This window comes from Meles meles, chromosome 2, assembly GCF_922984935.1.
Source record: "Meles meles chromosome 2, mMelMel3.1 paternal haplotype, whole genome shotgun sequence".
Lineage (NCBI taxonomy): Eukaryota > Metazoa > Chordata > Mammalia > Carnivora > Mustelidae > Meles > Meles meles.
In genome coordinates this window covers 210,228,006-210,237,940 of record NC_060067.1, presented here as the reverse complement: position 1 = coordinate 210,237,940, position 9,935 = coordinate 210,228,006, and the positions used below count along the sequence as shown (strand labels likewise).

The 9,935-nt window shown below is 53.7% G+C and overlaps 1 long non-coding RNA gene across 1 annotated transcript; it reads right to left on the bottom strand.

Moving 5' to 3' along the window:
* Positions 1-7,130: 7,130 nt before the first annotated feature.
* LOC123930842 lies at positions 7,131-9,854 on the bottom strand. Its single transcript, XR_006816156.1, has 3 exons — positions 9,671-9,854; positions 8,248-8,432; positions 7,131-7,459 (listed from the first exon to the last, which is right to left on the bottom strand). It is a non-coding gene; the product is annotated as an uncharacterized LOC123930842 (long non-coding RNA).
* Positions 9,855-9,935: the final 81 nt, after the last annotated feature.

Below are 9,935 nucleotides of genomic sequence, written 5' to 3'. Positions count from 1 at the left end.
ATGGCTTCCAGGGGAATTCTACCAAACCTTTAAAGAAGAAATAATACTTATTCTACTAAAGCTGTTTAAAAAAATAGAAATAGGGGCTCCTGGGTGGCTCAGTGGGTTAAAGCCTCTGCCTTTGGCTCAGGTCATGATCCCAGGGTCCTGGGATTGAGCCCCGCATTGGGCTCTCTGCTTGGCAGGGAGCCTGCTTCCCTTCCTCTCTCTCTGCCTGCCTCTTTGCCTGCTTGTGATCTCTGTCTTTCAAATAAATAAGTCTTGAAAAAATATAGAAATAGAAGGAAAACTTCCAAACTCAATCTATTAGGCCAGTATTACCCTAGCCCCAAGACCAGGCAAAGACCCCACCAAAAGAATTACAGAACAATATTCATGATGAACATTGATACAAAAATACTCAACAAGATCCTAGCCAATAGGATCCAACAGTACATTAAAAGGATGATTCACCACAACATGTGGGATTTGTTCCTGGGATGCAAGGGTGGTTCAATATTTGGAAATCAATGTGATAGAACACATCAATTAGAGAAAAGACAAGAACCATATGATCCTCTCAATCAATGCAGAGAAAGCATTTGACAAAATACAGCATCCTTTCCTGATTATAACTCTTCAGAATGTAGGAGTAGAGGGTACATACCTCAATATCATAAAAGCCATCTATGAAAGGCCCACAGCAAATATAATTATTAATAGGGAAAAGCTTAAAGCCTTCCCCTAAGGTCAAATACAAGGATTCCCACTCTCATCACTATTGTTCAACATAGTACTAGAAGTCCTAGCCTCAGCAATCAGAAAACAAAAAGAAATAAAAGGCATTCAAATCAGCAAAGAAGAAGTCAAACTCTCTCTCTTCGCAGATGACATGGTACTTTATGTGGAAAACCCAAAAGACTCCACCCCCAAGTTACTAGAACTCATACAGCAATTCAGCAACATTGGATGATACAAAATCAATTCACAGAAATCAGCTGTGTTTCTATACACTAACAATGTAACTGAAGAAAGAGAAATTAAGGAATCAATCTCATTCACAATTGCACCAAAAACCATTAGATACTTTGGAATAAACCTAACCAAAGAGGTCAAGGATCTTTACTCTAGAAACTACAGAACTTATGAAAGAAATGGAGGAAGACAAAAAGAGATGGAAAAACATTCCATCCTCACGGGTCAGAAGAATAAACATTGTTAAAATGTCTATGCTGCCCAGAGCAATCTACATTTTCAATGAAATCCCTATCAAAATATCATTAGCATTTTTCACAGAGCTGGAGCGAACAATCTTAAAATTTGTATGGAATCAGAAAAGACCCCAAATCACCATGGGAATGTTGAAAAACAAAACAAAACATTGGGAGCATCACACTGGAAAAGGGGGGGGGGGGGTGATGACGCCAAGTGCACTAGAGTCTCCTGCACACACAGAGCTGGGCCAAGTCGTTTCTGGGTGCATCTGTGGAGCCAACCATGAGCACCAGAATACGGTCACCACCAGAGTCAATAACGGTTGTCTGGGGGCGGGGAGGATGTTCTGACCAGGGCAATGTGCTCCTGGGCACTTCATCTCTGTGCTCTGTTTCATGCACTGTATGATGGCTTTGTAATTACCATTTTATATTTCCACATACACGAAATAATTTGTAATATGTAAAGTGTAAAGTTCTTAACTTTTAAAAAGGTGTTCTTCCCAACAAACTAGCAGAAGTGGCATGCTTTCTACCAGGAAAATCCTAATGCGGGGCTGCTTTAAGCCCCAGGCCCGACGCAGAACCCCCTCCCCTGAGGGACACAGGGCAGTGACGCCCAGGAGGAAGCCGCCATGCGCTGAACCCCGGGCTCAGGACTCAGAGAGCACAGCCACCGGCTGAGCTTCTTGGTCACGCCGCACACCACGCTGCTGCCCTGGTCGCTGGCGCACAGCTCAGCGCTGTCCATCCCTGGAAGAGAAAGAAGGGCTGCTCCGGTCCACACCCCTTCTGCTGGGTGACGAGGGGAGTCGGTGCGGGCTGGTCAGGGCGCGTGGTCAGACGTGCCAGCCCCGCTCCCAGCTCCCCGAGCTGTTTCCCACCCAGCACCTGCAGGGACCCGACTTCACACGCCATACACCTGCCTCACTGGAAACACGAACCTCAGGGCTGTGCCGCACCCTCACGAGTGGCCAACGTTCCCATGGTGACTGCAGAAACCCCCAGCCCCGGAACCACAGACACGTGGCCGTCTGGGTCTGGCTTCTCGCCCGAGCACCACGTTTTAACCGTCACCCACCCGCAGGCCAGTGTCCCGCCTTCACTCCCGTGTCCAGCCCAAGCGTGTTCACCCCGCGTGCTTCCACCGCAGTAACTGTGACTCACAGCCGCACGGCACACGGCGGGCGGAGTAACCTGCACTATGGTCAGGCCTGGAGGGCTGCCCTGCCCCACCGGAGGCCCAAGAGGAAAGCTGCGCTGGCCAAGCAGGGGCGGCGCTCAGTGCCTGCGGTCTCCTGTGGAACCAGCTTGCTGCTGAGCGTCCTGTGGGAGCCACTCCCCATGGCCACACAGGGGACACAGAACCATCTTGGACCCCTCCCCCATGCCCACCCCTGCCAGCCACGCAGAGGTCACAGAACCGTTCCCCCCGCCACGCAAGGAACGTGGAGCCATCCACCCCCCGCCCGCCATGCAAGGGATGTGGAACCTTCTGAGACCCCCCGCCATGCAGGAGACACAGCGCCATCCACCACGCGGGGCACACGGAACCGTCATCCGCCGCCCCACCCCTCCCACACAGGGACCATGAACAGTCTGCTCCCCCCCACCCCCAGGCCCCCATCGCGGGGGACACAGCTTCTGGAGGCTCCAGGGATCCCCGGGCGTGGCGGTGCCTCTTCCATCACTGTCTGTCTGTACGTGGCTTTTCCCGTGTCTATGTCCCTCCTCTTTCTATAAGGACACAAGTCACGCAGGATTAAGGACGCTCTAATGGCTCCTATTACCCGCTTACATCTGCAAAGGTCCTTCGGAATGAGGTCCTGAGGCCAGGACATGGACCTCTCTCTCTCTGAGGATACAACTTAGCCTTCACAGTGAGATAAACTTGCTCTGAAAGGAAGCCAGTTCTACTTAAACGAGTCCCTAGGAAAGGCCCTAGGCTGCCCCATCTATTCAAGAACCATGTGGGCAGGAGCGTGAGGTCCAGCAGGCCCATATGTGAAAGGCATCCAGGAGTCTGATTTCCTCTTGGCCTGCTGGAATCCAGCCAGCTCCCCCGGACCCGCATATGCCCAGTCCGGACACCTTACTCCCCCCAATTCTTTCAAAGGTGGCAGCTTGAAACTGGCCGGAGACAGACGCCTTTTGGACTGCATGCTTGATGGGGACAGGGATTACCTAACAGCCAAGGCTCTCACAGGTCTGTTGTCTGGTGGGCCCCCACAGACTTGCCCGGGGGGGGGGGGGGGGGGGCTTACCAGATTCCTGCAACTCCGCCCTCAGAGCAAGATTCAATGACGAAAATGAGGCAGATGCTTCCTACCCTCACACTTCCTACCCACTCACAACACCTGCCTGGCCCCTTGGGCTCGGGATCCCCTACACTGTGCAATTCTCACAGTGCCCCCGACTTCTACTGCACCCCACCCTCCGGCCACTGAGGGCAGTGGGGCCAGCCAGGGCCCTCCAGGCTTCTGGGCCTCTGATGGATCTCAAACCACCTGAATACCCTCCAGGGCAGAGGGCGCCCTCCCCCACAAAATGTTTCTGAGTCAACAGTAGTCTCCACAATTGGCTGTGTACCTGATGGCATGCCAGGGCTACCAGGAATCAAGGTTCCCAGGTGTGTCCTCGCGAAGGGTACCCCGACAGCCACACGGGCACTGTTTGGCCAAGACAGTCCATGTTCCTCCAGCTTTACCTTGGGGGGCAGGGAGGATGCAGGGAACAGGCTCCTTTGTGTTACAGCTGGGAATTAGGCAGAGGACTTGGGAGAGCCCAACACCCATGCACAAGAGCCAACCCCGCTGCACACGTGCCCTCTGCTAGTCCCTGGCTCCCTGCATCTGCAGGCCGAGCCCCACCTTGACCTGTGCTGAGGAGACAGGGTATCTCTCTGCCTGCGGAACTCTGCTCACATCTCAACCACCAAAAGAGCCTCCTGGGCAGAGGGAGCCCACACCTGAGAATGTTTCCAAGGAGGCAGTTTAAAAGGGGCAGCAGGGGCGCCTGGGTGGCTCAGTGGGTTAAGCCTCTGCCTTCGGCTCAGGTCATGATCTCAGGGTCCTGGGATCAAGCCCCGCATCGGGCTCTCTGCTCAGCAGGGAGCCTGCTTCCCCCCCCAACCCCCTTTCTCTGCCTACTTGTGATCTCTGTCAAATAAATAAAATCTTAAAAAAAAAAAAAAAAAAAAAAAAAAAAAAAAAAACCAGAGTGGGAGCACTCAGTCCCCATTGAGCCTGCCTGCCTGCCTGATGGGATCGCCAGCTTTACCAGCAATCCAGGCTCCGAGGGGTCTTTTGTGAGAGATACACCAGCCAGCTGCCTCCAGACCAGAGCTGACAGGGTATGCCACTGCTCCTAGCACAGCCTTCAGTGGCAATACGCCCTCTGCGTCAGTCAAGACTTCCACTGAGACTGACTTCAGGGACCCACAGAGTAGACACACCTGGGACATGGCCTCTTCCTACAACTGCCCTGTTCCAGGTCCCCAGCACCCTGACCTGCACCGTGCCAGCCCACCAGCCCACCGTGGCCTCCTGTGCTATGGGGCTCCAAGTTGACTCCAGAGCATCAGAATGGCATCGGAAGCCCACATGAAAACAATCTCAAGTGGCAGGTTGCCCCTCCCCAGGTGGACTGGCTGCTTGAGGGGTCCCAGGTTTCTCCAGCAAAGGTGAAGTGTCTCTCTGGAGGGCAGCCTGAGCATCCCTCCAGTCTCTCCTCGTCAAGGCAGCCCAGACTGCTCCAGCTCAGCCTTCAGGGGTGGTACGTACAGTTGTGTAGAACAGAGCTTGGCTTCTGCAGATGCCACAGCCCGCCAGGAGCTTGCAGCCACACCTAGGCACTGCTCATGGCTGTTTCTCAAGATCCAGACCATCCCGGGCCCATGGCAGCCACATCTGTGCAGTCAGCCCCCCACCACTGGCCTCCAACCGTGCGTGTGCGTTTGCCAGTTGCCAAGACACCTTGCCATTCGGGCCCATGGTGGCCTGCTGAGGTCGGAAGCACGTTCTGGGGCCAGAGTTCTATGTACAGTTTCCTATTCCAAGTCCAGGCCTCCCCCTTGGCCTGAGCAGCCTTTGAGTGTGCAGTCAGCCCTCCTCATTCACCTACCCACCCCCAGCAACTTTGTTGGCCAAGCCCCTCATGGAATACTGGGCTCAGGCCAATGCCCCAAACTGCACCACCCCAGGGTAGAGGGTGGTTACACTCTGAAATTCTTTCAAAGGCAGCAGCTTCAGACTGGATACAAACAGATCCCTTTTGAATTGGGGGCTTCAAGAGTCCCTGGGCTTCTCGAACAGAGCTCCCTGGGGTCTGTGCTGAGGTCAGAGGGGTCCATCCGTAGCCTGCTCTGGGGCCCAAGATTGCCTTCCCTCCTATTTACCTTTTCAGTTCCTTGTGTTCCCTCAGGCCTGGGCTGCCTGGTCAGACACCTCTCCGCCAGTCTCTGGCGATGCATACCCAGTGGGTCCCTGACAATTAGGCTCAGCCTGTGGGTGCCTGTTGCCCCCTCCTTGTTACCTAACTTCTGTCTGTCGGTAACCTTGTGGGCTGTGGGGCTCAGCTTCGGCTCCCAAACCTACATATCACCACAGTCAAGAGTGGTTTCTCCCCTTCAAATTAAAACCACATTGAGATATCACCTTACACCAGTTAGAATGGCCAAAATTAACAAGACAGGAAACAACGTGTGTTGGAGAGGATGTGGAGAAAGGGGAACCCTCTTACACTGTTGGTGGGAATGCAAGTTGGTGCAGCCACTTTGGAGAACTGTGTTGAGATTCCTCAAGAAATTAAAAATAGAGCTTCCCTATGACCCTGCAATTGCACTACTGGGTATTTACCCCAAAGATACAGATGGAGTGAAAAGAAGAGACATCTGTACCCCAATGTTTATTGTAGCAATGGCTACGGTCGCCAAACTGTGGAAAGAACCAAGATGCCCTTCAACGGATGAATGGATAAGGAAGATGTGGTCCATATACACGATGGAGTACTATGCCTCCATCAGAAAGGATGAATACCCAACTTTTGTAGCAACATGGACGGGACTGGAGGAGATTATGCTGAGTGAAGTAAGTCAAGCAGAGAGAGTCAAGTATCATATGGTTTTGCTTACTTGTGGAGCATAAGGAATAACACGGAGGACATGGGGAGATGGAGAGGAGAAGGGAGTTGAGGGAAATTGGAAGGGGAGGTGAACCATGAGAGACTATGGAATCTGAAAAACAATCTGAGGGTTTTGCAGGGGCGGGGGGTGGGAGGTTGGGGGAACAAGGTGGTGGGTATTAGTGAGGGCAAGTGTTGCATGGAGCACTGGGTGTGGTGCAAAAACAATGAATTCTGTTATGCTGCAAATAAAGAAAAATAAATAAATAAATAAAATCTTTAAAAAGAAAAAAGAGTGGTTTCTCCCTGAAATGCTTTCAAACATTGGCAGCTTGAACTCGATGGTCCCCTGGGCCCAGGGATCGTCCAACACCCCAGGCTCCCAGAGGTCTGTTTGGAGGGTCCCCAGAACATCCTGCACCACCCCACCACATTCCTCCAGCTCTGCCCTTAAGGCAAATACGTCCAGTGTTCCTGATGACTGACAACATTAGGCAGAAATCACCTGCTCCTCATGGGCCACTCTCACATGCTGCCTTGTGCCCACGCTGCTGGCCTTGCTGTGGTTTGTGGCTCACGGGTGCCGAGTCCAGCCCCTCTTTCACCGCGTGAGGGCAGTGGGGCCAGTCCATGCTTCCAGGTTACTGGCGCCATGATACACTCTGGAACCACCCCAACACCATCCCAGACAGGAGCCCTCCCATTCCGGAAGTATTTCTGAGGTGTCAATCCTCACTTCCCCGAAGGGGTGCCCATGGGGTTACCAGGAATCCAGTCTCCCAACTGTCTTAGTGAACAATACCCCAGCAGCCACAGTCCTGTGCAGAAAGGCAGTGCACGTATTTACAGCATTTCACTGCATGAAATATGTACATTTTTCTAATACAGGAACATAATTTAGGCAGATGTAGTGGCCAATACTGAAAAACTTCCACCACATTAAGAGTCCACCTCTGTGTGTACAACCTCCAGGTAGCAGGAAACCGTCCACTGAAACTTTCTGACACGGCAGCTCTCAACTGGCGACAGTCACTCACCCTGAAGACTGGCCACACCATGGGCTACCAGGTGCCACATTCAGCCAGCTCCCCGGTCAGTGGGCAGGCCCTGACCTTGCAGGGAAATCCAAGTTTTCCAGGTCTGCCCTAAGGAGAGATAGGCACAATTATGCAGGTTAAGGCTTAGAAAAAGGCAGATGCCATGAATCCCCCAACAATATCCTCCTGTCATCCAGCTTGGCCAGACACTGCCCAGTTCTAGGTCCCAACCTCACCCCACCTTCCTCACCTGCCCATGCACAGTCAGAATCTGGGGGGGTGGGGGGACCCAGCCACATGGAGCTCTAGCCCACCCCACCCACTGGCAGAGCCTTCAGGGTGTAGGGGCCAACACTCCCAGGGGTCCTCTTGTGGCTTCCTCTGACACTAAGGACTGTCAGTCCCCTCTGGTACTGGCTACCTCTACGAGCTCCAGGGCTTCCTCAGCAATCAGGACTTCCCAACTATGGGTGCCTGGGTGACTCAGTGGGTTGAGCCTCTGCCTTTGGCTCAGGTCATGACCTCAGGGTCCTGGGATCGGCCCCACATTGGGCTCTTTGCTCGGCGGGGAGCCTGCTTCCCCCTCTGTCTCTGCCTGCTTCTCTGCCTACTTGTGATCTCTGTCTCTCTGTCAAATAAATAAATAAGACCTTTAAAAAAAAAAAAAAAAAAAGACTTCCCAGCTCTCTCCTGGGAGGTCTCCTGAAAGTGCTATTTGGCCAGAAGCAGCAAATGTCCCCTCTCTTTCAAGCTGAATGATTCAGTTCTTCATATTTCTAGCCAGAAAATTTATTCAAGGCTTTTATCAATAACATCAATTAGCATAATGTCAAGTTAAAACAACCCAGTAACTCCAACCCCTCTAGGTTATTGCCACCTAAAGAACATTACATTACCAGTGTGGCATCTGGGGGACTCAGTCTGTTGGGCCTCTGACTCCTGGCTCCAGCTCAGGTCATGATCTCAGGGTAGGATCTGCCCACATTCAGCTCCGCACTCAGATGGGAGTCTGCTTGAGATTGTCTCTCCCTCATCCTCTGTTCACATTCTCTCTTTCATTCTCTAAAATGAATAAGTACATCTTTGAAGAAAAAAAAGAAATAAAGAAAAGAAAAAGAACGAACATTACCAGCATGCTTCAACAACTGGAATAAACATCAAGCCCGTCACCGCACACTGAGGAGGTCGGGATATCAGTCAGAACTCATGCAACAAGCCCATGAGGTGCTGAGAAGCTGGACGGGCACAGCGGTCCTGGGCGGGCACAGAGCGCCAGTTGCCGGACAACACGTGGCTCTTCCCACAGAGTTGCTCTGAACCCTGCTGACTACGACAGGAAATGCTGATGCAAAGCAAACACACCTGAGAAGAAAGAGAGTTTCACTCCAGCTGCCCAGGAAACATGCTCTTCACAGAGAACACACTCCAGAGCATTAGAAACTGTTCACATCTTGTAAAAACTCAAAAGCTTACAGATTAACACACTGGCAGGAATCACGAGTTTTAGGGTTAGCATCGAGGAATGCAGGGGGCATTGATGGGCATCTCAAGGACAAGTCGGTTTTCCTTCAGGCGACTCGTTCACAAAGCAGATGTACAATGCGCATGGAGGGGCCGTCAACCAGGTTCACGGTTTGAACCAAGTCTGTACACGGCTATGCTGGCTCAGAATCTGAGTCGGCTTCCTTCCGACACGAGCCTTCCACGTGGCGGATTTACTTCGTGCCTCAGGGAGGAAGAGGAGAGTCTGGGTGTCCTTCCGGCATGGCTGTCTCTTAAGTAATTCTTACTTAAAATAACCAATATCTCACTGTACATTTCGGGGAGCCTGTCCTCAGGCCCCACAGTATCCGGGCAGTCCTTACCCTGCACGAACCCACAGTCCCGGACGGACTTCAGCAAGAAACCTACCAGGTCACTCCCCTCACCAACCCTAACCCTCACGTTTCCTCCTAACTTGCTGCCCACGAACCCCACTCTGCTCCCCGGCTGTGAGTTACCAGGCGGCGCACTGCATTCTCGGGGGAGCACAGCCACCCGCTGTCCACCGCAACACTGCGGGGTCCCTACACCCAACGCAGAAACAGCCCCACACCCTGAGGAAAGCACCCTTCACTGCGCTTTAACACGTCTCCTGGTTTTTTTCCTAAAACTTCGAGAGCCCCGCCGACCCCCGCGCCCCAAGGCCGCCCCCGCCGGGCCCCCGCCGGGTCCCCGCGCCCCGCCGGCCCAGACAACGGGGCCGCGCTCACACCTGTCACCCCAACCGGGGCGCGTCTGCGCACGCGGGGCACGAGGCCGCGCGCCTCCCGGTCTCACCTGGAAGTGCCCCCAACAGCTCCCGGGCGCAGGGGAGCGGCGGCCGGCTCCCGCGGACACCGAGCAGCCGCCAACCGACCCGAGCTGCCAGTCGGCCGGCGCGCGCCACCGACCGTGGGGACGACCGCAAAGTCTGCGGCCGCCTCTTCCTACCTCCGGACGCACCCGGCCCCGGCCCCGCCCCACGCCGGCCTCGGCCCCGCCCCTTCTCCGGGTCCCGTCCCGGCTCCGCGCTAGTCCTCCCTCGGGCCCCGCCCCACGCCGG